This window comes from Prionailurus bengalensis, chromosome D1, assembly GCF_016509475.1.
Source record: "Prionailurus bengalensis isolate Pbe53 chromosome D1, Fcat_Pben_1.1_paternal_pri, whole genome shotgun sequence".
In the NCBI taxonomy this organism is placed as follows: domain Eukaryota; kingdom Metazoa; phylum Chordata; class Mammalia; order Carnivora; family Felidae; genus Prionailurus; species Prionailurus bengalensis.
The window spans coordinates 58,373,465-58,399,388 of NC_057346.1; the positions used below are offsets into that span (position 1 = coordinate 58,373,465).

Sequence of the window (25,924 nt, forward strand, 5' to 3'; positions counted from 1 at the left end):
CTGAATTAGCTCTGGTGTGACAGTGGCAACGGGGCTGACGATGAGAGTACAGACTCACAGGTGATCTAACCCATCTAGGCCTATCCTCAGTGGGTTAGCTTATTCCTTCCTTTTTTCCTCTCTTTCACTTCTTTTTCTTAACATGGAGGAAGAAACGAGAACTGCATCTCCCAGCATTTCGCAGGCACCACCCCCTGGGAACTCTAGTACCGCCTCTGAGAAGGGTCCGGAAGGAGGGCGGGAGACTGTGGGAGCATGCTGGGAAGTGTAGTCCAGCAGGGGGCGGCGGCGGCGGGTGTATGTGTGTGTAAAGAGGTTGGAGACGTTGCAAACATCGCTACTTTGAGAAGAGGGCTCGGGGAGACCTAGCTTTCCTCACAAATGGTTTCTGAGTTTACAAAGGCCGCTAAGGGATGGTTGACTTTACTCCATTGTCCGTGACCAGGGCGGGCGCGGCCACTCTGCATAGGGCGCGCGGCTGGAGGCGCAGGCCGCGCAGGCCAGGCGCGAGCCGGAGCAGGGCATGCCGGGAATTGTGGTCCCGGCGCGCTGAGGCTGTGGGACGTGTCGCGGCGCCGCGCAGGCTCCTCCTTCCCCGCCCTTCTTAGCGGTCCCCCGCCCCCTCCCTCCGCCTCCTCCTCCTTCGCCCGCAGCCGAGCGTCCCCTCCCCCCACCCGTCGGGCTCTTCGTCGGCTACTGCAGAGGATTCAGAGCCGAATCTGAGGAGGAGGCTCTCGGTCCCTGCGCGCCATCCGCCACCTTACTGGACACAGGCGAGGGAGTGAGAGCGTCGTCGCTGTAGTCTCCAGAGAAGACAAGGGCATCGCCGCCTCCGCCGCCGTTTTCGCCTGCAGCGGCTCGCCGGTGAGGAGACCTCCCCCCCTCTCCTGGTCCGCTCTCTAGGAGCCTGGGCCGGTGGTACTTAAGGAGAACGAGAGTGGGGGCTGCGGAGCCCCCGCGCGGGTTGGGGGAAGGGGGTTGAGATCGCGATGGAACGGCGGGTTGGCAGGGGAGACTTGTCCAGGCGCGGGCTGGGGGTGGGGTGAGGGTGGGACCCAAGCAGGTTGGGGGGGGGGCGGCGACGAGGGAAGGGGACTTTTAATAGCGATTGACCCGATATGGGACAGGAGCGTGAGCTTGGGAGGTCGGGGTGGAATTTGGGATGTTTTTGGGCGACATGGATGATGAGACTGAAGTGGGATGGCTTTTAATGGGGGAGGGGACTGAATGAGGGTGATGGATTGGGGTTGGCTTGGAGCAGTTGACAGCTTGGGATCCAGCCGGGGTGCAAGGTGGGGAGATGATTTCAATAGACAGTGGGATTGCAGGGTTGGATAGGACCCTGGGGGAGGGATGTTAATTCAGGAGGGTGGAATTTGGGATGGACCTAAGGCAGACTAAAGTAGGTGGTAGGGGCTGGGAGTAAGGGGCTTGGCATGGGTTGAGACCTGAGCTTGAAGTGGGCGTTTGCCCTCTGGGGGCGGTGTAATTTGTGGAGACTTATGGAATAGCGTGGGTTAGGAGAGCAGAGGAGGTAGAATTGGGGGTTTTTCTGGGGAGTGCTTATGGAGGTTGGAATAGGAGCTTGGTGGGGGTGGGACTTTCAATGAGAGGAGTATGATGGCGAGCTGGCAGGAGGGGGGTAAACTAGAAGTTAGGCCCAAAATGGGCAGGCAGAGATTGAAATTGGAGGGGGACACAGGGAATGGGATTTAGGGTGATTTTAGAGCCACTGGAAAAGGCATGGTGGCTCCCTGGGTGCGGGGTTGAGTCAGAGGGCTCAGAAGACGCTGCTGGGCTAGACACAGTGAAAGAATAGTGGCAGGTGGTGCACAAGGTTGGGGGATGGTATCTTGAAGAAAATGCCCCTTTCCAAGGTGGTGGAGGGAGTTTTGGAAAAGGAGTGTCTGAGATGAACTGGTAGGACTGGAGGGGTGGTTGCTGATGGTGAGGTGGCAAAGAAGCTATTTAAGGAGTGGGAAACCTGGAGTTGCAGGTGCGGATGGGGCAGGGAGGATGGAGTGGGGTGGTGAGCAGGGCTGGGAAGAAGTGGGTTGGATGATTCTAGAGAGGAAAGATTCTTATGTCCTCCAAGAGACACAAGAGGGTAAGGGGTTGTACTTAAATGGACAGCTTTGGAGGCTGTGGTTAGGGGAGGGACAGTAATCAGAGGGGACTTTGCAGGGGACAGAGAAGGTACATTAAAGACTTTCTTTCCTAGAGGATGTCTTAAGCTGTTAGTTCGATCTTTTTGTTTCATTTGTATTAGTATCATATTTGGAAGTAAATCAACCTGAAAGGTGAAGTTAAGAGGGGCTTCAGTTAAAGTAGAATTAAGGGGGGGGGGGGCGACGGGAGGGTGTTTTCTATTCATTTATCATAAGAAGAAACTTTGAGGAAAAAACCTCCCAAACTAAAGATGGAGAAGATAAATCTGAAATGTGATAGATATCTTTCTATATGATGTCTCTGCCTGCTTCTTCCCACCCTCTCCTTGGTGCATTTGAAAATTAGTCCTGGAAAAAAAAAAAAAAAAAAAAAAAGAAAATTAGTCCTGGAATTTGGAATTAAATAGATGTGATGAGTTGAGATATTTAAGGGAGCATTTCTTGCTTGAGAACCCATAAATGAGACTGAAAAATATGAGGCTGAATTTATTTCTTAGGCAAAGTGCATGTATGTAGAGAGAGCTTAGGCCTTTTTTTTTTTTTTTTTTTCTCTCCTCTTAAAATTGATTGTCTGAAGACTCCATTTATTGGTGTCCTGGTTTGCAAGGCAATTAGGCCCATCATTGTATTGCAGGCTAATAATCCTGAGATGAATCTTGGCACCACTGCTTTATGTAAACAGAGAGAAGACAGGAAATACAGAAATGTCATAAATATTCATTGGTGAAATGGTTTGGTATTGATGGAGTTTTTCATTTGATTCTCTTTTGACATTACTTGATAAGATTTAAAATAATTGGACTATATGTCTATAGATTGAATTTTCTTCTAAAGGAATTCAGATGGTCAGAATTCTGTCTGATGTGGCTAGGTAAAGCATATAGAATCATTTTTGTGTTTTTTTTAGGAGTTGGTGTTGATATAGGAACATTGCATTAACTGCAGAAGCAGTGTCTCCATCTATTCATCAGCAATTTTATTTAAAGCTTCATGATATGCTCATTCTTATGGCAGAATAGTGATCCTGGAAGGTAGAGAGGGGTGTGATTGGGGGGAAACAGTTTTAGGGAAACAATTTTCTGCACTTAATTGCATTAACTATGATATGTTAAACATGAAGTAGCTGTTGATTAGAGCTCAGACTGAGAAAACATGAGGAGGGATGTAAAGAGGATAAAATTGGCATCAACAGGATCAAAATGATTTTTTGTTTGCTTGTTCAAGCTTCAGACTTCAGCTCGTAAACAATCCATTTTCCTTGGCTTTCACAGTTGAGCATGTAAAAATGCCCAATACTTAGAATCCTTTTTTTTTTGGTTGTTGTTCCAAAATAGGTAGAATGATGGAAGATTTGACTTATCCTTGGGATTGAAAGTGTTTTGTTATAAGGAAGCTGTATTACAATAAAAACCAGGTTTGAGCAGTTACCTGTAATTCCGTGAGAGTGTAATCTAATGCAAGCATTTCTTCTCATAACTTTGGGGTGCAGACATTGCTTTTGCGGATCTGCAGGCTTGAGCTAGAGGTGAGATATTTATGTTAAAGCTCTAGCTTTTGAAAGCTCAAAATGAAAAGTAATCACCTGGGAGAAGCGTCTTGGTGGATTTTTCCCCCCTCACAGCTGTGGGCACCTGTGCAGTAGAAATGTATATAAAGTGTGTGTTTAATTCTTCTGATATTCTGGTAAGAAGGAGAGAGCAGATGGAAGTATTGATAGGCCCCTCGGTAGAATGAATAGCCTGTGAATTTAGGGGTGGAGAGTCCTGGGTTCAAATCCCCATTCTACCTATTGATAGCTGAGTGATTGATTTCAGTAAAGTCATTAAAAACCTTTCATACTTAGTGGTAATGGTTGCACAACATTGTGAATGTACTTCTCCTGAATTGCACACTTAAAAATGGTTAAAATAGTAAAAACAAACAAACACTTTTATGTTTGGCAAGGCCATCAAGGGAAACAAATCAGTTCATGTCCTGAAATAACGTTATGCCTTGAAAACACTGTATGTATATGAACTATTTGTTCAATGTTTATTTACTTATTGCCTGCTAAGTGCCAGGGAAATAAAAATGAACAAAAAACAGTTGTGAAGGAGTCTTTCGTTGTTGGGAGAGATAGATGAATTAAATATAGTGAGAGGGGAGCCTGGGTGTCTCAGTTAATGCCCAACTCCTGGTTTCTACTCAGGTCATGATCTCCTGGTTTGTGGGATTGAGCCCCATGTTGGGCACTGCGTTGACAGCACGGAGTTTGCTTGGGATTCTCTGTCTCCCCTTCTGCCCCTCCCGTTTGTGCTCTCTCTCTCTAAATAAATAAATAATCTTAAATTGAGAAAAGTGAGGCATAACTTGGTGTGGTGAAAGGTGTGGCTTCTGAATTGAGTCCACCATATACTGCTAGCTGTGTGACCTTGGGCACAATAGTCTTATCTGTAAAGTGGGCATGAGAGAACTAATTTTAATTTCATAGGGTTGTTTTGAGGATTAAACAAAATAATCCATGGAAAGTATTTAACATAGTGGGTTGATTACATAGTACATATTAAAAAACATTAATTGTTGCCATTATTATGAGACAAGAAGATATTAGAATGTAAATAGCCTTGTGTGTCCTACCATTGAGTTCTTGGTATAACGATGTTCTATAATTTAATAAAGAGGGATTACTTTGTATTATCATCTCACAGTTTATCTATTTACATGTTTGTACTGTAGTCTAGGAACTTTAATCAGTAAAGTGCTAAACATGTTAGCTGTAGCTTCCTCATCTATAAAATAAGAAAACTGCTCTGAGGGTTTAAATGAATTGTTTAAGGTCACAGTAAATGGAAAAGTCTGGGTTACAGCCCCCAAATTCTGATTTTCCAACCCTGTTTGTATCTTCTTTTTACATTGCAGAATAAATCGTATGTATAAAGGTGTGTATAATATACATCTTTATTTTAAAGTATGGTAACAAATTGAAGACCTGTCTTTTTCCTACTTAGCTTAAAAAGGAAATTTTTAGTACCTTTAAAGCCTTTTGTTATTCCCTGCCTGATTGAATCTCTCTCCTTCTCTATTCCTAATAAGTAACTGCTTTCCTGAATTTTGTGTGGATCGCTTTCTTGTCTTTATAGTTTTACCAAACAAGTGCATATCTTTAAACAATTTATTTTTTTACTGTTGCAATTTTATGTAAATAGAATCATAGTGTAAGTATTCTCTGGCCATGTTCTTATCATTCTTATTTTTTTTCTACCATTAAAATAACATGCATGTGGTAGAAATTGGAAATTACAAAAAGTAAAAGGAAGCAAAATTATTGTCTATAATCCCATTATCTGGCTATTGTTTTTACTTATATGTATATGTAAGTAAAATTATATGTATACCTCAGTAGATGAGCATGTGTACACACACACAGGGTAGTCTAGATAGCAAGAAGCCAGCTTGCATTTATGGCTGATGAGATTATCCAGATGTGGATCAATCGTACTTGGAAATAGGAATGGGAGGGGGTAATAGCAGCCTTTGTGAGCTTTGGAACAGCACTTTCTTAGAGCTTTTTCCTCATTGCTAGCTCTGTATTTATTAGATACTAATTCTTTGTTATACCAACGTAGAACTTCATTTCCTGTTTTGATAGGTCACTTCATTCTTTTCGTCAGAATTTGTGTGTGTCTTTTTGCAGGTAGTCTGCCTAGTACATTGATCCTTTCCTGGTTGTACAGGAGGGTCTGTCATCTGATGTACAGAGAGTACCATGGATAGGAAGTGCTCAGTTATACATATCAGAATGTAACAACCTAGACATCAAGAATTTTTTTGTCTAAGAGGTGTGAAATCCAGATTCATTAAAATCTGTTGGAGTTTCAGTTTGCTTGTCTGTAAAATGGGTCTCAAATGAGATAATAAATGTGGAAATACTTTTTAAACTGGAAAGTATTATATAAATGTTAGGGTTTTTACCATCCTAGTTTACAAAATTGAAATCCCCACACAGAGGTAAAAAGCTTGTCATATTTGATTTATTGCTTTTCTGAAGAGTTGCTCTTGGAGGAGGGTTATAGGGACAGTTCACAATTTCTCCCTTGAAACTTGAAGATTGTTGGATATAGTGGGACAGAGAATGTGCTAGAGGACTTTCTCCTAGTGAATTTATGAGACTTGGTCCCACAGTAACTGTGCTGGCTAGCTCAAAATGAAACGAGGCTATATTGAAGTGGAGAATGCAGTATACAGTGTTTGCTTTTCATTATTCTGACAAAACTCAGTTTTCTACCTGTAACTTATAACCAAGACAGAGTAGAAGTGAGATAAATGATGTGCACATATGTAAAAGGGTGATAATACTCCATTGTTGATTTGTTGTATGGGTTAAATGAGATAAAAAGGGCAGAGAACCTGGAACACTCACTGGCACATATATAATTGGTGCTTAATATGACAGCCGTGACTACTATTATTTTTATTTTACTTATGAATTGTTTAGAGCAAATTTTTCCTGTATGCTGTTCTTTTGTTATGCAGTATTTTTCTGAGCTGTATCTCCTCACACTCATTTTACATTTGGAATAGAAATTTATGTAATATTATCATAAGTAAAGCAAAACAAAGAACATAAATCCACAACTGCAACACATTCCAAGGCCAAAGAGCTAGTAGTCCTGTCTGCTTCAGATAGGTTTAATACACTTGTTCAACAAATACAGGGCCACTTGGGTGGCTCAGTGTCTGACTCTTGGTTTCGGCTTAGGTCATGATCTCATGGTTCATGGGATGGAGCCTGGCATTTGGCCTTGGGCTGATAAACATGGAGCCTGCTTGGGATCCCCCCCCCCCAAAATAAAATAAATAAACTTAAACCACCAAAATACATATTGAGTGATTATTAGATGGCGGTGAGGGGGTGCTGTAAGTGTGGGCTACAAAAATTAAAATTCCCTGCTCTTAAGGAGTTTAGAGTCGATACATTTGGGAGACAGACATGCCACACATTGCCATAGCATGGTAGGATAAATGCCACAGTGGGGCATGAACAAGGGGCATGGGGAGGATGGAGGTTGGTGTGGCCTGATCTGCCTAGGGGAACTGGCAAGAGACAGATGCTTGGAGGAATTAATGCTTGAGCTGAGACCTAAAGGAGATGTGGATGTGTTGTGGAAGGAGAGCTTAAAAATGGTTCATGATGTCAAAAGCACAGTCTTCCTTGATTGTTCCCTCCCAGTGTTCTTGTAGGCCTTAGTTTCACACCTCTTTTTAAGGCCTTTCTAGCATGTATCCCTACTGTAAGACCAAATGAACACACCTCTTTTTAAGGCCTTTCTAGCATGTATCCCTACTGTAAGACCAAATGAACAAAACCCCAAACATACTGTACTGTCTTGCTCCTGTTTTTTTGATATGCTATGCCTCTTACCTGGAAAGTCCTCTTCTACTGAATTTCTTAATTTTTACTTTGTTCATTAGATAAGGTGTATTAATGAACACGTTTTGTGGTTTTTTTGTTCTTCCCAGTTGTTCAGCTGGAAGAGATTTTTGAAGCTATGGAAATCAGCTGATATTTAAGATGACATCTTTATTGTTTCTGCTTTCTCAGTAACTGTTGGTATTCCTTAGGGTTGGCTCCTTGACTTACTGAACTTTCTAAGATTCTTTCCTTAAGTAGTCTTGCCCACTCTATTGGCTTAAATTGTTACCTATATGCTGATGACTCTGAAATATCTCCAGCATGAAGCTCTCTTGTGAGTTCCAGACTTGCAAATTTGACTAGCTACTGGCCATCTACATACAGATTTTCTACATTTAGATTTTCCTCACATTCAAAAGGTCCAAAACAGAACCCATTTTCCCCGTATACTTCTAACCTCTTCCATTCTGTGTCCCCTTCCACACAAAAGTTAAAATCATCTCTTCTTGTAGTCTTGTAACAAATGTACTACCATATATCCAGTCATACTGGTTAATGAATATGTGCCGTTAGTCCTTTCTTTCTCTTTTTAAAAATTTTATTTATTTGTTTATAAAAGTTTATTTATTTATTTTGAGAGAGACAGAGACAGTGCGAGTGGGGGAGGGGCAGAGAGAGAGAGAGAGAGAGAGAGAGAGAATCCCAAGCAGGCTCCCTGCTGCCAGCACAGAACCCCATGTGGGGCTTGAACCCATGAAGCCGTGAGATCATGGCTTGAGCCGAAACCAAGAGTTGAACACTTCATTGACTGAGCCACCCACGTGCCCTTCTTTTTTTCTTTCTTTTTTGCTTTTTTAAAATTTTAATTCCAGTGTAGTTAATATACAGTGTTACCTTAGTTTCAGGTGTACAGTTCAGTGATTCAAACTATTCTGTATGTTATTCCGTGCTCATGACTGAGCACTGTTTTTTTTTTTTTTTAATTTTTAATGTTTATTTTTGAGAGAGAGAGAGCGTGAGCAGGGGAAGGGAAGAGAGAGAGGGAGACAGAATCTGAAGCAGGCTCCGGGCTTTGAGCCGTCAGCACAGAGCCCGACACGGGGCTTGAACTTATGAAACTGTGAGATCATGACCTGAGCTTAAGTTGGATGCTCAACCGACTGAGCCAGCCAGGTGCCCCATGATAAGTGTGCTCTTAATCCTCTTCACCAGTTTTACCCATCCTGCCTCTAACCTCCCCTCTGGTAATTATCGGTTTGTTCTCTATAGCTAATAGTCTGTTTTTGGTTTGTCTCTTTTGTTTTTCTTTGTTTCATTTCTTGAATTCCACATATGAGTGAAATCATATGGTATTTGTCTTTCTCTGACTTATTTCACTTAGCATTTATACCCTCTAGATCTGTCTGTGTTGCATATGGCAAGATTTTATTCTTTTTTTATGGCTAATATTCTATCGTGTATATATACCACATCTTCTTTATCCATTCATCTATCAGTGGACACTTGATAATTTGGCTATTTTACATAATGCTGCAATAAACATAGTGGTGTGTGTATCCTTTTGGGTTAGTGTTTCTGTATTCTTTGGGTAAATACTCAGTAGTGGAATTACTGGATCATACGGTAATTCGGTTTTTAATTTTTTGAAGAACCTCCATACTGTTTTTCTCAGAGGTGCACCAGTTTGCATTCCCACCTTTTACTCCACATCCTTGCCAACACTTGTTTCTTGTGTTTTTGATTTAGCCATTCTGATAGATGTGAGTTGATATCTAATTGTGGTTATGATCTGCATTTCCCTGATGATCAGTGATGTCGAGCATCTTTTCAGGTGTCTGTTGGCCATCTCTGTGTCTTTGCAGAATGTTCTGTTTTTTAATTGGATTACCTGGGTTTTTTTTGGTCTTGCATTGTGTAAGTTCTTTATACATTTTGTATACTGACCCTTTATTGACTAGGTCTTTGGAAATGACCCATTCAGTAGGTTGTCTTTTAGTTTTGTTTCCTCTGCTGTGCAGAAGCTTTTTGTTTTGATGTAGTGCTAATAGTTTATTTTTGCTTTTATTTCCCTTGCCTCAGGAGACATATTTAGAAAAATGTTGCTATGGCTGATGTCAGAGAAAGTTCTACCTGTCCTGTCTTCTAGGACTTTTATGGTTTCAGGTCTTACATTTAAATCTTTAATCCATTTTAAGTTTATTTTTGTGTATGGTGTAAAAAAGTGGTTCAGTTTCATTCTTTAGCATGTAGCTGTCTGGTTTTCCTAATACCATTTGTTGAAGAGACCGTCTTTTTCCCACTGCATATTCTTGTGCCCTTAGTCATTTCTTCTCCCTTACCCTTCATAGCCCCAATTAAATGTTTCTAAATATTTCTGGAATTCATCTCCCCATTCCTACTATTACCGCCTTAGTTCAGACGCTGATCTCACCTGGACAACTGGTTTCTGTATCACCCATCTAGTAAACCTGTCTTACTCAGCAGCTACGACATCTATCCAGTAGGTGTATATGTCCACATTGTTCTCTTGCTTAAATCCCTTTATTGGCTTTAAAGTCTAGGCTCCTTACCATAACTGTTAGGCCTTCTGTGACCTGTGCCTATGTACTTCTGCTTGTAACTCTTCCTATGACTGGGAATACTGAGTAGCATGTAGTTCTTACAGATGTCTTGCAATTTCACACCTTTGTTGACGCCGTTTTTTCCTTTTATTCATCCCTCTGGGTTGGGTCCATCTCCCCTAAGAAACCTTTCAAAACCTTAAAGGTTGCTGTAAGTGCCCCCAATTTGTTCCCTCGGTCATCCAATACATGCTTACGTCATAATACTCTGTTTTAGGTAAATTGACTGTTTTTGTCTGCTCCTGTAAGTTTTTTGGTGGCAGGGACTGTATCCTAGTCATCTTTATAGTTTTAGTTTTTAGAGGGTACAAGTAGTGAGTGATTAGTTTTTGAACTGAATCTAGTAAGGATAGAGGACAAGCCAGGAGTATGATATTCTAATAAGGAGTAAGATACTATGTTGTTTTTAAAATTTTTTTAGAATGGAATTTAGAATTTAATTGGATTGATAAAGGCTTTGGTGATGATGTTGGTGTATAGCTTAAGATTCAGAAGTAGAAGCAGCAAGAGGTTATATTCAGGAGTTGGCAAATGATTTCAGTAAAAAATATTTTAGGTTTGCGGGTCACATGCAGTCTCTATAATTTCTTCTTTTCCTTTTCCTCCTGTTCTTCCTTTCCCTCCCCATCTTCTTCCTGAAGCTCCTCCTCTTTTCTCCTCTTATGTTTCATTCAATTTTTAAAAAAATGTTTATTTTTGAGAGAGTGCAAGTGGGGTAGGGGCAGAGAGAGGGACAGAGGATCCGAAGCAGGCTCTGTGCTGACAGCATCGAGCCCAGTGTGGGGTTCGAACTCACAAACCATGAGTTCAGGACCTGAGCCGAAGTCAGATGCTCAACCAGCTGAGACACCCAGGTGCCCCATCTTCGTTTCATTCTTAACCCATAGGGTATCAAAAATCAAACTTTAGGTTGTAGAATATTGAAGATAAAAGAGACTAAAGCAAGCTCATATTTCTTATTTTATTTATTATAAAATTTAGTGTCGTGGGCAATTATGCATATCTTTAGTGTAGAGAACAATTATACAGAATCTTTTTTGTCAAACTGTTACTCTGTTTATCTAAGAGTTTAATGTTTTAATAAATGGACCATTGATCTCTATATGAAGATACTGTAAGAATGCTTTGGTTTATAAAGCTCCAATACAACTCCCTCTCCTTCCTCCATTTAAGCAGTTATCTGGGTCCTTTTAGAATATGCCTGTTTTCATAATGGTATAGATTGTGCTTTTTCTTAGATATGCACATTTTGAAAGAACTGTGGCTGATATATTTTTTATAGTAAACTTCAATTCTTGGCTGACTGAAGATTATGATCTTGATTTGCCTTGTGATCATGTCCTTCAAGGTTGACAGTTTCTGCTGATGCTCATATTTTCTAGCCTTTGTTTTAGAATTTTTTAACATATCCCAGTTTTCTAATGTGTCATCCTTGTTTTATTTTGAATTTATAGCAAAAATCTCTATAAGTATTGTTACACTATACTTCTGTAAACAGAATTATACTATTTTATTTAACCTATAGTGCATAGGTGTGTCATGTTGCATTATTGTAAGAATGAAGAAATCAAGACTCAAGAGGATAATTTGTCTCAGGCCTGAGAACTAGTAGGGGATGAGGATGGAAAGACAAAAGGGACCTAATAAGTTGTATATCAGGTAATATGCTGGGTATTTTTTCTCCCTTATATAATTTAATGATCACATTTACCTTGTGTAGGGTATTGTGCCTATTTTACAGAAGACGAAACTAAAGCAACTGAGGTTTGTAGGGATTAAGTAGCTTGCATTTGGTTACATAGCTAATAAAAGCAGCTTGTATTAAAAACCTGATCTGGGGTGCCTGGGTGGCTCAGTTGGTTAAGCGTTGGACTCTTCATCTTGGCTCGGGTTACGATCTCACAGTTAGTGAGTTTGAGCCCCATATCCGGCTCTGGGCTGATGACATGGAGCCTGCTTGGGATTCTTTTTCTCCTCTCTGACCTTCTCCTGTTTCTGCATGCGTGTGTGCATGTGTGTTCTCTCTCTCAAAATAAATAACCTTAAAAAAAAAAATCCAGTCCCACATAGATATGTGGCTAGGAAAGGAAGAAATGTTTTAATTGCCTTTTTAGATAATTGTGGATATTCTTTTTTGAATATCAACACCAAAACTTGACAACTGTTAGTTTCTTTTTCTTTAAAAAAAAATTTTTTTTAAGTAACCTCTACGCCTAATGTGGGGCTTGAATTCATGACCCCAAGACCAAGAGTCTCATGCTCTATTGACTGAGCCAACCAAGTGCCTGACAACTCTTAGTTTCATTTTTTAAAGTTTATTTGTTTATTTTGAGAGAGAGGGAGTCATGTGCCAGCAGGGGAAGGGCAGAGAGAGAGGTGAGAGAGAGAATATCAAACAGGTTCCGTGCTGTGCTGTCAGTATGGAGCCTGACGTGGGGCTGGATCTCACGAACTGTAAAATCATGACCTGAGATGAAATCAGGAGTTGGGCACTTAACCAACTGAGCCACCCAGGTGCCCCGACGACTCTTAGTTTCTTAAAGGTCCATTACATTATAGAAAATGAAACTATATCAGTGAGCTTTTTGTATTGTGTTACCTTAAAATCTGTTGGTCTGTTTTGTACTTTGAATGGATCTTCTACCCAGGCATGATTTTGTAGCATCATATATTGGTCATTTGCAAAATATTGGTTTACTGAGTTACATAGATCTTCTAAATGTTGTATTCTATTATGTAATGTCAAAAAATCACATTAGTTAATGTTACCACCAATCTTATCAGTCAATTCTTTTCTAATTTTTGCTTGTAAGCTCAAATTTTAGCAATGGCAACAAATAGTGACAGTTGTTTTCCATGAAGTGAGTCTCACATCATTCATTTTTGAAAAAATGCTGAACATCCAAGTCTGAATAATCATAGTTCATCTGCCAGTTGTTCTTTCAAGTAAAAACGGTGTTTCATGAAAAAAGCTGCTAGTTCAGCTTGAAATTTAATTGCACGAATGCTTTAATGTTTTTCTTTGAGACAATTCTTGTACTTTGGTATGCAGGAGAAATACTTTATACTTCCAATTTCATCACAGAATATTAAAAAGATGTGCAGTTAATGATTGAGATTAATAAAGTTAATCATTTTTGTGGCTTTATCAAGAGCATTCTTTAGTGAAACTGAAATTAGTTCTCTTTTTTGGCATGGTTATGAAGAATGGAAAGATACTATTACAGTCTGGTGTCACTGCCTTCACTCAATACAGGATGGTATATTTTCATTTATTTGGATGATGATTGTGTTTCCAGGCTTTACTTATTTCTCATCAGAAGAATAGGTGGTTTTATTAAACCTTTACTAACAATACTGTTTTGAAAGCTAGCACTAGGGCAACTCACTGGCTTAGTTGGAAGAATGTATGATTCTTGATCTTGGGGTCCTGAGTTCAAGCCCCACGTGAGGTGTGTAGAGATTACTTAAATAATGTAAAACTTAAAAAAAAAAAAGCCAGCATGAATGCAGTTGGTTTTTACTTGGTTTAGTAGAACCAAAATACTTTAGAGTTGAACAGTTTCACAGGTTTGTCAGGATGTTAGAAAATCCCTGGGGTTGGTGCTTATTATTCACCACCTTGTGGTGAAGGAAAGGTATGAAATAGCCTTTAGAGAACTGTGCATAACTGTGTATAAAAGTGGTTCTCTAGGTATTTAGTCCTCGTACCCTTAACCTCTGGAGCATTTACAGTAGAAAAAGAAAAAAGATGTAGTTGAAGCCACTGCCAAGTAGTTTTGTTGCATAATGACTGGTTTTTCACTGTGATTGGGCAGTGGAGAACAGAGGAGATGGGTTAGACAAGTTGTAGTACTGAGCATCATTTAACCTTTCTGCCAGCACACTTAAACTGCCTGGAGCCTCAGTTCCGAAGGGAGGAGAATGAACATTCATTGTGTGTCTACGTTTGCTAGTTCTTTATGTTTTTTAATCTTACTTATACTCACAGTTATCCTGTAGGATGGTCACGGTTATTTTATACAAGAGAAAACTTAGGCTGAGAGATGTAGAGTCTGCTCAGACCCACCAGCCGGTACGTAACTAGGGTGGAATTTAGCCCCAGACTTTTCTGTCTCCATGGCCTATGAGAGCTCTTTCCTACATGCTGTTCTGTCTTCCATGGGCAATGTCTCCGTGATTATTTGTGTATCCTTGATACCTGGAACCTAGTGGAGCTTAGTACATTTTTGTTTAATAAATGAATCTGTGATAAATGAGTGAACCAGTTTTTACAGAGTAGGACATAACCTAGCTCCTCTGGGCTACTGTGTAGATTAGTGCTACAAAGTTTGCACACTAGATTCTCATCACCATTTGCTGTGGGGGAAACGGTCAACCTTCTTAGTGATAAACTATGAAACTATTTAAGTAATTTGGATATTTAGGAATTAAAGAGATCTAATGGGATGAATTTTCGTTACATTGTTAATGATCTCTTCAGAAATAAGGTAATACATCTTTTTTGCCCTTGTTTTCCCCCTTATTAGCTATGAGACCTTGGACAAGTTACTTCACTTTTCTGTGCCTCATTTTTTTAATCTTTAAAAGGGGAAGGGCAGTAATAATAGTACATAATTCCTGGATAGTTGTGGGGATTGAATGAAATAATTCATATGAAGAACTTAACACAGTGTTTAGCATATATTAAGAAATGCTAGCCATTATTCTTATCTTTCTAGAATGAAGTATGGGATTAAAAACTTTTTTTTAATGTTTATTTATTTTTGAGAGAGAGAGTGTGAGTAGGGGAGGGGCAGAGAGAGAGGGACACATAGAATCCGAAGCAGGCTCCAGGCCCTGAGCCGTCACCACAGAAGCCAATGCAGGGCTCAAACCCACAAACTGAGATCGTGACCTGAGCCGAAGTCGGATGCTTAACCAACTGAACCACTCATTGTTTGCCTCTCCTCCCACCTTATATATTTCATCTCTAGTACTAATAAAGTATACATTGTACTGTGTTTGCATTTCTCCAGATGCGCCATGCCTCTTGTTTCAATGTCTTTGCACATCCTCCTCTCTGGGCCTGGACATCTTAATTGGTGTAACTCCTACTTGGCCTTTGAGACTCAGTTTAGGAGTTAACCTTTTCTGGAAAACTTTCCTTGGCTTTTCTCAGATTGGGATTGGGTGCCCCATCTCTGGGGTGCCCTGATTGTAATGATCTGTTTATTTATTGTTTATTGATTTCCTCCACTTGCAGGGAGCAGGGATTGTATCTGATCACCCTTTTTCCCAAGGGCCTATTTTTGGCCCTTGAGGAAAAGGGCATCAGTAAGGTCTTGTTGATTGAATCCCTAGTGTCAGGCTAATCTGTTAGCAGCTGTACTTTCCCAACCAGCCACAGTTACTCCGTATTGTTCTAGATTGAGTTTTTGTGGAATGGCTTTTCTGTTCTTTTCTGTTGTACTCCGCCCCCCTCCCCCATGTTACCTCTGCTACACTTCAGTCCACTCTGATGCAGCTTTCATCTATTTTTGCTCATAGTTGGGGTAGTGGAGCTGTATATGCAGTAGACCTGTAGATACTCAGAACTTGATTTGTGACAGATCTTAGAATCTCACTTGGAATGAATGAAGGTTATATTGGTAAATGAAGAAGTTTGGACCTTTTGTTTGCTTTTCTGTTGGTTCTATTCTCTACTTCCAAGTTTCTTTTTTTAACTTTTTAAAAAAGTTTATTTTGAGAGAGAGTATGTGAGCAAGCACTCATGAGTTGGGAAGGAGGAAGTCATGAGATCGTGATGCTTGATCATGATCAAGAGTTGACACTTAACCGACTGAGCCACCCAGGTGCCCCCTTCTTTTATTAAGTTTTTGGTCAATTTTAACTTTCAGATAACATAGAATGAATGCTATAAAACTAAATTTGATCAGTACTCAACTTGTGCATTTGATTTTTTGACCCTAAATATTGGATCTGACTTATTAGTTTTGGTGGTAGAGACTTTAGGAAATGTGGGCTTCCAAAAAAGGTTTTGCTAGAGTCTTAGTAGCACATAAAAATAATCATTTATGTATGTGTTCACTTAGTTAACATGGATGTCACGCTCTGTGCTAGGTTGGTTCTGATGATACACAGAGATGAGTAGGATGTGGTCTCTGTCTCCAAGTAGCTCCCGGGTACAAGGAAGCAGGTATAAACAAATACATTACATTCAGTGTCTCATAGATGCTGTAAAATAACAAGCAGGGGGGGGGGGTGTTAATACCTTTTTCAGGGAAGAGTTCTTGGAGGAGTAAACACATGAGCTTATTTCTGAAAGAAGACTGGGTGGGTCTGGTGTGTGGAAGATTCTGGATGTAGAGTCAGAAGACCTAGGTTTGAACTCCAGCTTAGCCACTTAGCTCTCTGATTTGGAGAAAGTTGTTTAAGTACTCTGAATTTCAGTTTTTTCCCCTGTAAAATGAGAATAATCACATCCATATCTACTTTTGAAAGTTGCAAGCATTTAATACATGTGAAAGAACTTCATAAATGTTCTATACAAATATTATATCCTGGTTTTTGTTTTTTATTCGATGATAATAGTATTTTGGCAGATTGGAGCATCAATTTTCTTACCTAGTCCAGAAATAAGTAAGAAAAAGACTGCATATATTAGTGTGTCATTTTTGAAGTACTAACACTATTGGCATCATGAATTAGGGCAAAGAGTTTTTTTTATTTTTTATTTTTTTTTTTTAACGTTTATTTATTTTTGAGACAGAGAGAGACAGAGCATGAACGGGGGAGGGGCAGAGAGAGAGGGAGACACAGAATTGGAAGCAGGCTCCAGGCTCTGAGCCATCAGTAGGGCAAAGAGTTTTAAGTCTAGTCCATGAAACTGGGGTTCTGTGATATTATGGAAGATGCTCTTAAGATGTTGAAGGTGTGGTGTCTGAAAAAATATTGAATGTGGTTCTGAATGGCGTGGATGGCAACAAGCCAAAGTGGAAAGAGTTCTATTTCTTGTCAGAAGACTTATGTCTGTGTTACCTTTGGAGTTTATTTAAATTTCAGAATTGCATTTTCCTCATCAGTAAAGCAGAGAAAAATAGTAGTTACTTGCAGACTGAGAATTAGGGGTAAATTGAATAAAGTAAACACTAGCCTTAATCAGTTAAAAGTTTAATTTGTAGAATATGTTTTTAAATTTCTTTTTGGGGCTCCTGGGTGGCTCAGTCAGTTGAGTGCCTGATTCTTGGTTTCTCCTCAGGTCATGATCTTATGGTTCCTGGGATTGAGCCCTACATCGAGCTCTGTCTGCATTATCAGCATGGGTCCTGCTTGAGATTCTCTCTCTCCCTTTCTTTCTGCCCCTCCTCTGTGTGCTCTCTCTCTCTCTTTCAAAAATAAATAAACATTAAAAAAATTTTCCTTTTAATATAATACTTTTTTAGAAAACCTTTAAAGAATAGAGGGGGCTTTCTATCATTTAAAGTATGCTAACACTAATAGTATTTTATTCCTTCTTCAAGTTTATTACCTCAAGTAATTTTTAAGGTTTAAATCCCAGCTCTGGCACTTACTGGCTTTGTGACCTTCAGAGTTACTTAATCTTTCTATAACTTGTTTCATCAATCTTTGAGATGGAAACATAGTGGTATTTACAGTATACAGGTTTTAGGATTAAATGAGATAATTAGATAAAGTGCTTAGTTTGGTGTTTGGCATATAATTAACAATTTCAATAAATTATAGTATTGTTATTATTACTTTCATTTTGTAAGTGAGGAACTGGCTGGAGATTTAGCAACCTGACTAGATTCACTTGTAAGAACCAGAGATGGGAGTTAGTCCAGGTTGGGTAACGCCAAAGCCTTCACTCTTTATCCTTTTATCAGGCTGTATTTTGTAATTAATATTTTATTTATATAGAAATGTATTATGGAGTGTCGTCGAGTGTTTGGAAAAAGCCTGTTACTCTTAAAACTGTTTTTCAGTGATGTTTTACTAATAGTTTATATAAACTCCAAACTAAATTGGTTAGGGAAAGAATTCCTTGGCCTGACTTCCCTGAGATCAGACACAATTTAAGGGTAGATACTCTGGTTAGTAAAACTTGATCAGTGGTTAGTAAAAAGAACAGTGTGTTTTTTCCTTCCTAAACACCTTTATTGAGGTAAAATTGACAGTGAATGACAGAAATTTAATACATTGTGCTAAGTTTTGACATATATATACCTGTGAAACCATCATCATGATTCAGATAGTGAATATATCCATCACCTCCCAAAAGTTTCCTGGCACCCTTGTGTAATCCCTTCCTCTTGCTTTCCCTGATCCCCCATCCAAGCACCCGTTGATCTGCTTTCTGTTACTATAGTTTAAACATGGTCTTGAAGTCAGACCCAATCAGGGTTCAGATCCCTCATCTGCCACTGTACTATTTGGTCATCTTTGGAGATGTCATATCATCTCTCAGCCTAGTTTACTCATCTGTAAAATAGGAATTCTATCACCTGTCCAAAGGACCATGAGGAAGCTAGGAATAGTGTGTAGAAAGAGCCTAGCATGGTGCCTGACGCACAGCAGCCTTCAGTCACTGGAAGTCAGTATTATCAGCCCAGCTTTCAGTTAGTGGTCCAGAGTACATTTAGGAGTTCAGAGTTCCAGAATGCTTTAATATCACCTTAAATCTTGTTGTCCTTTCCCACTGAATGAGCTTTTAACAGGAACGTTTAGATTTATGTAACTTGAGGCCCTAAAGGGCTTTTGATACTCTGTCCTTCCCTCCTCCATGCCCAGTGTTCCACATGTTATCATGAACAGATGTTCTTCATAAATAAGCAAAGAATGCCACAGCAGAGTTTTGAGTTCTTGATGCCTGTGTTTAAGTCTGGCATTGTGGTAAGTTGTATGAGCAATGAGCTTGTAGTCAAGAGTTCTGAGTTCTAGTTTCCATGCTGCTTTGGGCAAATCATAAAATCTTTCTGAGCCTCACATATAAAATTTTGTCACATGTAAAGTTGGGAAGGATCATATCACACAAATTTGTTGAGAGGATTAGAGGAGAATTTTGAAAGTGAATTGTATGATGAAGTCTTGGTTCATATGCATTGTCCCATGACTACCTTGTATCGTTAGAACTTTGTAAAAGCCTCAGGTAGCACTTAAATGTGATGTCTTAACACTCCTTTTTTCCAAAAAGTGTATTTTATAAGGTTCTACAGGTAGCACAAAAAAGCAAAAACCAAAGGTTGAAAGTGCTTAGAATTTAAAGTCAATTTAAAGTCAGAGAACCTTAAGTTCAAATTTTCCATTAGTAGCTTTGTGACCTTGGGCAAGTTATTTAATTTCTCTAAGCTTAAAATTCTCACCTGTCAATAAGGGATATCTAGTCTGCCTCAGAGGGTTGTTGTGAGGATTATAAGTAATGTGTGCAGTGGTTGGCATATAGCAGATACCTTGTGATGCTAGTTCCTTCCGTTTCCAAAATTGGTAGATTTGTGGAGTTTAAGTGAGCTATTACTGAAAGGATTACTTTGCCTTCCTCATTCTCTGCTGCAGTTTGGCTCAGGATAGGTGTTAGCTAGCATCTCAGATTTTTCATTTAAGTATTAAAATGAAGTTTGAAGTTTATGATGCTAGCGGTTATTATAAAGGGATTTTTTTTTCTAATAATGGGAGGAGCCAATTCTATACTTTTGTACTTTCTCATTAATTCTCATTGCTGTTGCTGGAGATGCTTTGTGTTGTGGGAGCCAGGGAAACCAGGGGCTATTTTCTTGTTTCTTCTGTTTGTGTTTATTTGGGTTGGAGAATTGTCTAAACGTTTCTTAGTGAAAAAAGTGCATTTGCTTAGTTCAGATTCTTCCTCCTGGGTGAGCCCAGGAATGACCTACTGGGGTAAAAACAAATAGGAAAATATGTGGATAACTGGTGAGTTCTGCTTGTAAAGTTGTCATGGTCTTTGAGTTTGGGGCAGTGGAGAAAAGAGTTGATTCTCTGTTCCCCTCTTCCCCTTCCGAGCGTTTATAGCCCAACACAAAGGGAGCTTTAAGATGGAGGTCTGCATTGTAATTTCCTAGAAATTGCTGCTTCTGGTAACCGCTCATTCAGTTTGCACCTCTTTGCTGCAGTGGATGAAACAATGGGGACAATAAAGCCATTTATCTGATAGCTGTAGCCTCAATGGGATGTTTGTTTTAATAATGGTATAATTTGCAGGGCTCATAAATTGTGATTTTATTCTCATGGAAATAACTGCCCGGTGGTATTTGGATTTTCAGGTCTCCTGTTGTGGATAATTTCACTAACATTCTGGCTGACAATTCCCTTTATTCCAGACTTCGTTTTAGATTGTTCAGGCTGGTTGGGTAATTAGCCCAGTGCAGAGCCAATTTTCTTTAGTTTGGGGCTGGCAGGTGGTTACTAGGTAACTAGAGGATCTTCTGAGCAGGGAAGAAATTCTGCTTAGGGATTCAAGGGAAAAATAGCTGAATTTGATTTTGATTGTCATCTGGGATTTGTTTTTGAAGGTTTTGTGTATTTAATAACAAAATATCTAGATGAAAATAAAAAACTTAAATCATCTGAATGTTTATTTTCCATGCTACCAAACATTCCATTATTTTTGGAAAAATCGTACGTTCGAGTTTTTAATTTTCATCTACACGTTTTTGCTGGAAATACATCCACAGAGGGCAAAGGATGATAATAGCTACTGCATGCTAGACATTGCCCCTAGGTGTTTTAAATACATTATCTCTAAATCTTAATTAGAATACTGAGAGGTAGGTATTGTTTCTGTTTCACATATGCAGAAAGTTAAATTCAGAGAAGTAATCAAATTAAGGTATCTCAGCTAATATGTGGCAGGCAGTTTATCAGATTGAAAACTCCTGCAAGGTTTTTAATTGTAGTAGAAGACATTCTGAAGAGACATTAAAGTTTGTATTAAACTCTTAGATATTACAGCGATTGGCTCAGTATTACATGAATTAGTACCTACCATCAGATATACATATATGATTGTTCTTCCTGTCATCTAATCTTTTTTTAAAAAATTTTTTAATGTTTATTTAATTTTGAAAGAGCTACCGATAGAGACAGAATCCAAAGCAGGCTCCAGGCTCTGAATTGTCAGCACAGAACCTGTTTTAGGGGTTGAAACCATGAACTGCAAGATCATGACCTGAGCCGAAGTCAGATGCTTAATCGACTGGACGCCCATGCGCCCTTCCAATCTTTTTTTTTTTTTTTAATTTGTTTATTTATTTTGAGAGAGAGAGTGTGTATGTGCACACAAGCGGGGGAGGGGTAGAGAGAGAGAAAGGGAGGGAGAGAATCCCAAGCAGGCTCCATGTTGTCAGCATAGAGTCCAACGTGGGGCTCAATCTCACGAACTGAGATCGTGACCTGAGCTGAAACCGAGTCAGACACTCAACAGACTGAGCCACCCAGGCACATCCCTGTCATCTAATCTTGTATTATATAAGTAAGGTACATGGAGTATTTTGATTATCTTACCAAAATTAAAGGCCCTCCAAACATACACTGTTTTAAGAATGCTTTAAAAGGTACCAAAGTATATAATAATCTCTGGTTTCAAATAACCTCACACTTGGAGTTTGGGGACTGGGCTTTTAAGTCTTGGCACTACCACTTATTGGGTGATCTTGGATAAAGCTCTTAACCCTCATTGGCTAACCCTTAGCCCTTGGGTAAGGGCTCATTTTGCTCATTTGCAAAATAGGGATATGATACCCATTTACTAGGAATACTGGTGTTAATGTATGTGATAGTGCCCAGTATATGCCTATGACATAGTAGAGGCTAAATAAACATTGGTTTTCTTTCTTTAGACTTAACTCTAGTAGTATCAAACTACTAGAATAATTTGATGTTTCTTTTATCATTGGCCATAAGAGTTATTAAAGGATGGCCAACTTCTAGTGCCACTGTGTTACATTTCTTGTTGAAACTGTTAAATTGACAGAGTTCATTTTTCTCAAGGAACTTGCTGCCCAAACTAGGTAATTTGTTTAAGGGACATACAGACAGCTGGCTCACTATTTATACTCTCTTGGTCCAGAGGGTGAGTGCATATATGGTAAAGGCATTGGATTTGTGATCATACAAACTTGTTGAAGTTCCAGCTTTGCTGCTTACTAGCTGAGTTTCTTAGGACAGCTGACTTTCTCTGGCTATGACTTGGGATAGGGATAATAATAGCTGACCTTCTCATATGTTGTGAGGATCAAATGAGATAATAGATGTGAAAAAGGCTTTTAAATTAAAAAAATGCTAGGTGAGATAGTAATTATGTGACTTTCATAGGTAGATTAGGTGGGGCTTAGTGAGAATTCACCACCATTTTAAGAGATAAAGTTAATTTATTTAATTATTTTTTAAATTTAAATTTTAGTTAACATATAGTGCAATATTGGTTTTAAGAGTAGAATTCAGTGATTCATCACTTACATACAACACCCATTGCTCATCCCAAATGCCCTCCTTAATATCCATCACCCATCTAGCGCATCTCCCCCCCACCTCCTTCCTTCATCCCTCAGTTTGCTCTTTATTGCAGTTTGCTCTTTATTGTTAAGAGTTTAAGAGAAATTTTAAATTTCACTTGAACTGTATAAAGGAAATGTTTTGATGAGTTTTGTGTTAGCTCTTGGGACAATTGAAGAGAAGATGCCAGAATGAGGTCCTTGGGCAGGAAGTATTGGGTGAATGAATGTAAGAATGGGGTGGGAGTAGGAGTACAGCTTATGGCCAGCCAAGAGTATTTAGGGAAGAACTTAGTTATGAGGTTCAGATCTTGGTCTAATCTTGATCCCTAGAGCAAGGAAGAGGGAGGCTCCTTGATTAGAAAATCTTAGAATGCTAGGCATTGTGTGGAGAATTAATTGAAAGAGTAAGGATGGTGGTAACAGCTGTAGCCTCTCTCCTGAGGACACTCAAGTTGAAATCCCAGTTTTATGTCTTCTAGGAATATGTACAGAAGATTTTGTTTCATTTCCAGCTCTCCCTACCTCCCAACAGCTAAGTGTGTCCATGTTTGGGGGGCAAGTTCCAAGTGAATCTTGTGCTTATTACATAAATCAGTTGGTGGCTCTCAGGTGAGCACATTGGCATATTTTCATTTAAAGAGGTGCAGGTGGCTGGCAAGTGGGGGATCTGCTTTCACAGACTAGAAAGCTTAATTTTATGCAATCATATTCAGGTTATCTCTTCCCTGAAAATTGGTTCTGTTTACAGCATTTCAGTAATGCAGATGATATTTTTCCTAAGTGGAACATCAACCAAATTTTTAATGTGTTTAATTATTGATGTATCTGAATGCTGCAGTGTGTTGGTTAAAGATTTTTTCATACGAAGAAAGCCTTTTGGCCCTGGATTTTGGTGCTGCACCAGTTTTATTCATTTTTCTTTCAGGGGCATGCCAGTTTTTCTTTGCTACAAATGATTGCGTTATGTTGTCTGGAGCATTGCCTTTTTTGTTGGGTATTCGGATAGACTATTTGTTGTATAGGATAGTTTCAAAGTCTCCATTTTATTTGATGATAACACGTTTAGACTTCTTTCTTCTGTCCTTTTTGTCTGCTAGTATGAAGATGTTGCAGTGATTAGGCAGGAGATGGATCTCCATAGGCCCCCCAACACTCAGAATCAGTGTGATTTGCTTTATCATATTAACTTCATATATAATAATGTCAACTGATATTTGCATAATTATGTTTGTAGTTTCTGTTATTTAATATTTTTCTTTTTACTTACCTGTTTCTTGCACTAAACTGGTAGCTCTTTTCGGGCAGGACCATGTATTTCTTCATCTTGTATTCACTGTGTCCACAGATCTAATAATGATGATGATGGTAGCTAACACTGTGCTATATACATGTCAGGCATTGTGCCAAGTGCAATATTTTTTTAATCCTCATTATCCCCATTTTATTGAAGGGAAAACTAAGACTCAAGTAATTTACTCAGTCTCACAACTAACAAAGGGATGCATCTGTGATTAGAAGCCAAGCAGTCTGACTTCAGAGTCTACATACTTAACCCCTGTACTATATCTTCTCAGAAACAGCTTGTAAGGATATATGGGTATATGTAAAATATATTCTCTATCTTATTTGAGCCTTAAAACTCTGTGAAGTGGGTATGATGCTGCATCCATTTTATAGGTAGGGAAAAGTGAAGTGAATCAGTTAATATAGGTCATACATTTGTTGAGTATCAGAATCTGGACTCCAGATCCCATGTCTCCTGACTCCCAACTCCTATATTTTTTTCCCCTCAATCATTCTGTTGCTGTTGGTTATAGCTACACATCTGTTTTCTTAGGAATGCACAGTAATCTTTTTAGATAGGGAAAATAGATTCCTTTACCTAGACTCACTGAAGATAAGAGGCAGCCTTAAAAAAAAAAAAAAATCTTTCTGTGTGCTTTTCTTTTTTAAATCCAAGGAGCAAAATTCCCTGGTAGATAGACTGTTAGAGCTCCTTGACAATTCTGGATAGACATAGACATAGACAATTCTGACCTAGACAATTCTGTGTGTGTGTGTGTGTGTGTGTGTGTGTGTGTGTGTGAAAGAGAGAGGAGAGAGCGAGAAAGAGAGAGAGACAGAGGGAGGGGAGAGAGAGAGAGAGAGAGAGAGAGAGAGAGAAGGCCTTTGTTTTCCTAGTAGATGGCACAGAACATATTTTCTGTAAAGGTTGCTGAATGCATGATTGCAAGAGTTTATGCTAATCCACAGTATTATTAAAGAGTGATGATGTTAAAATTGCTACTTTACTTTTGTATCTTATGCTTTCTCCTGATTGGTTCATTCTTGGTCACTATTTGATTCTGTTTGAGAATTACAGTAACACTAATTATAGTGGCATTTAATATAGTTGAGCCAGTATAAGTTACCTGTCTATAATAAAGTCTTCACATGAGAGAGAGATTCCAGTTACGCATTTGTAAATTCTTAAAGAAGCAATTTTTCTGGTGTTGTGTGAACTTAATTGTGCTGGACCCTTGATTGCCTTGTCAGGTTTTTTTTTTTTTTTTTTTTTTTTCTTTTCCTTTTCTCTTGTATTTCTATGAAGAGGATGTGACAGTGGCAAATTAGTTTCCAGTATATTTTTTTTAAGTTTGCATCTTTTTTTTTTTTTTTAATTTTTTTTTTCAATGTTTATTTATTTTTGGGACAGAGAGAGACAGAGCATGAACAGGGGAGGGGCAGAGAGAGAGAGGGAGACACAGAATCGGAAACAGGCTCCAGGCTCCGAGCCATCAGCCCAGAGCCCGACGCGGGGCTCGAACTCGCGGACCGCAAGATCGTGACCTGGCTGAAGTCGGACGCTTAACCGACTGCGCCACCCAGGCGCCCCTTAAGTTTGCATCTTAAATTGAAGTGATGCTATATTGTGACTTCTCTTTTTTTACCTTGAAATATAGACATTAAAATAATAGTAGGCTAACTCAGTAGTATATCATTAGAAGATTTAAAAACTACGGAACTTCCTAGGGCTGGAAGAGATCATCATCTGCCCACTCTCCCTCTCTCCTATATTATAGAAAGGGAACTGGAAGCCCAGGGAAGTCAGTTGATTTGTTTAAGGTCATATAGTTTGACAGCGGAGAACATGAGGCTAGCTAGAACCTAGGTTTCTGTACTTTTGCACAGCACGCTCTTTTTCCTTTGAAAGCTATTTTCTTACTTTGGCAGTTTTGAAGTCAGATATTGCCCTAAAGGTGATGTCACGTGGCC

At 39.3% G+C, this 25,924-nt stretch overlaps 1 protein-coding gene across 5 annotated transcripts in view; it reads left to right on the forward strand.

Annotated features, from left to right (window-relative positions):
* The window catches only part of FAM168A (family with sequence similarity 168 member A), a 204,809-nt gene that overhangs the window by 13,978 nt on the left and 164,907 nt on the right, over positions 1 to 25,924 (forward strand). The window contains exon 1 of one of the 5 annotated variants that reach the window (XM_043580298.1): positions 275 to 864. The exons of 1 other annotated variant lie outside the window; for it this stretch is intronic. The gene's annotated coding sequence lies outside the window, so the exon portion shown is untranslated. Of the gene's footprint in view, positions 1 to 274; positions 865 to 25,924 lie in introns of those variants that run through there. 3 more of the 5 variants (XM_043580299.1, XM_043580295.1, XM_043580297.1) reach the window with 3 other exon arrangements.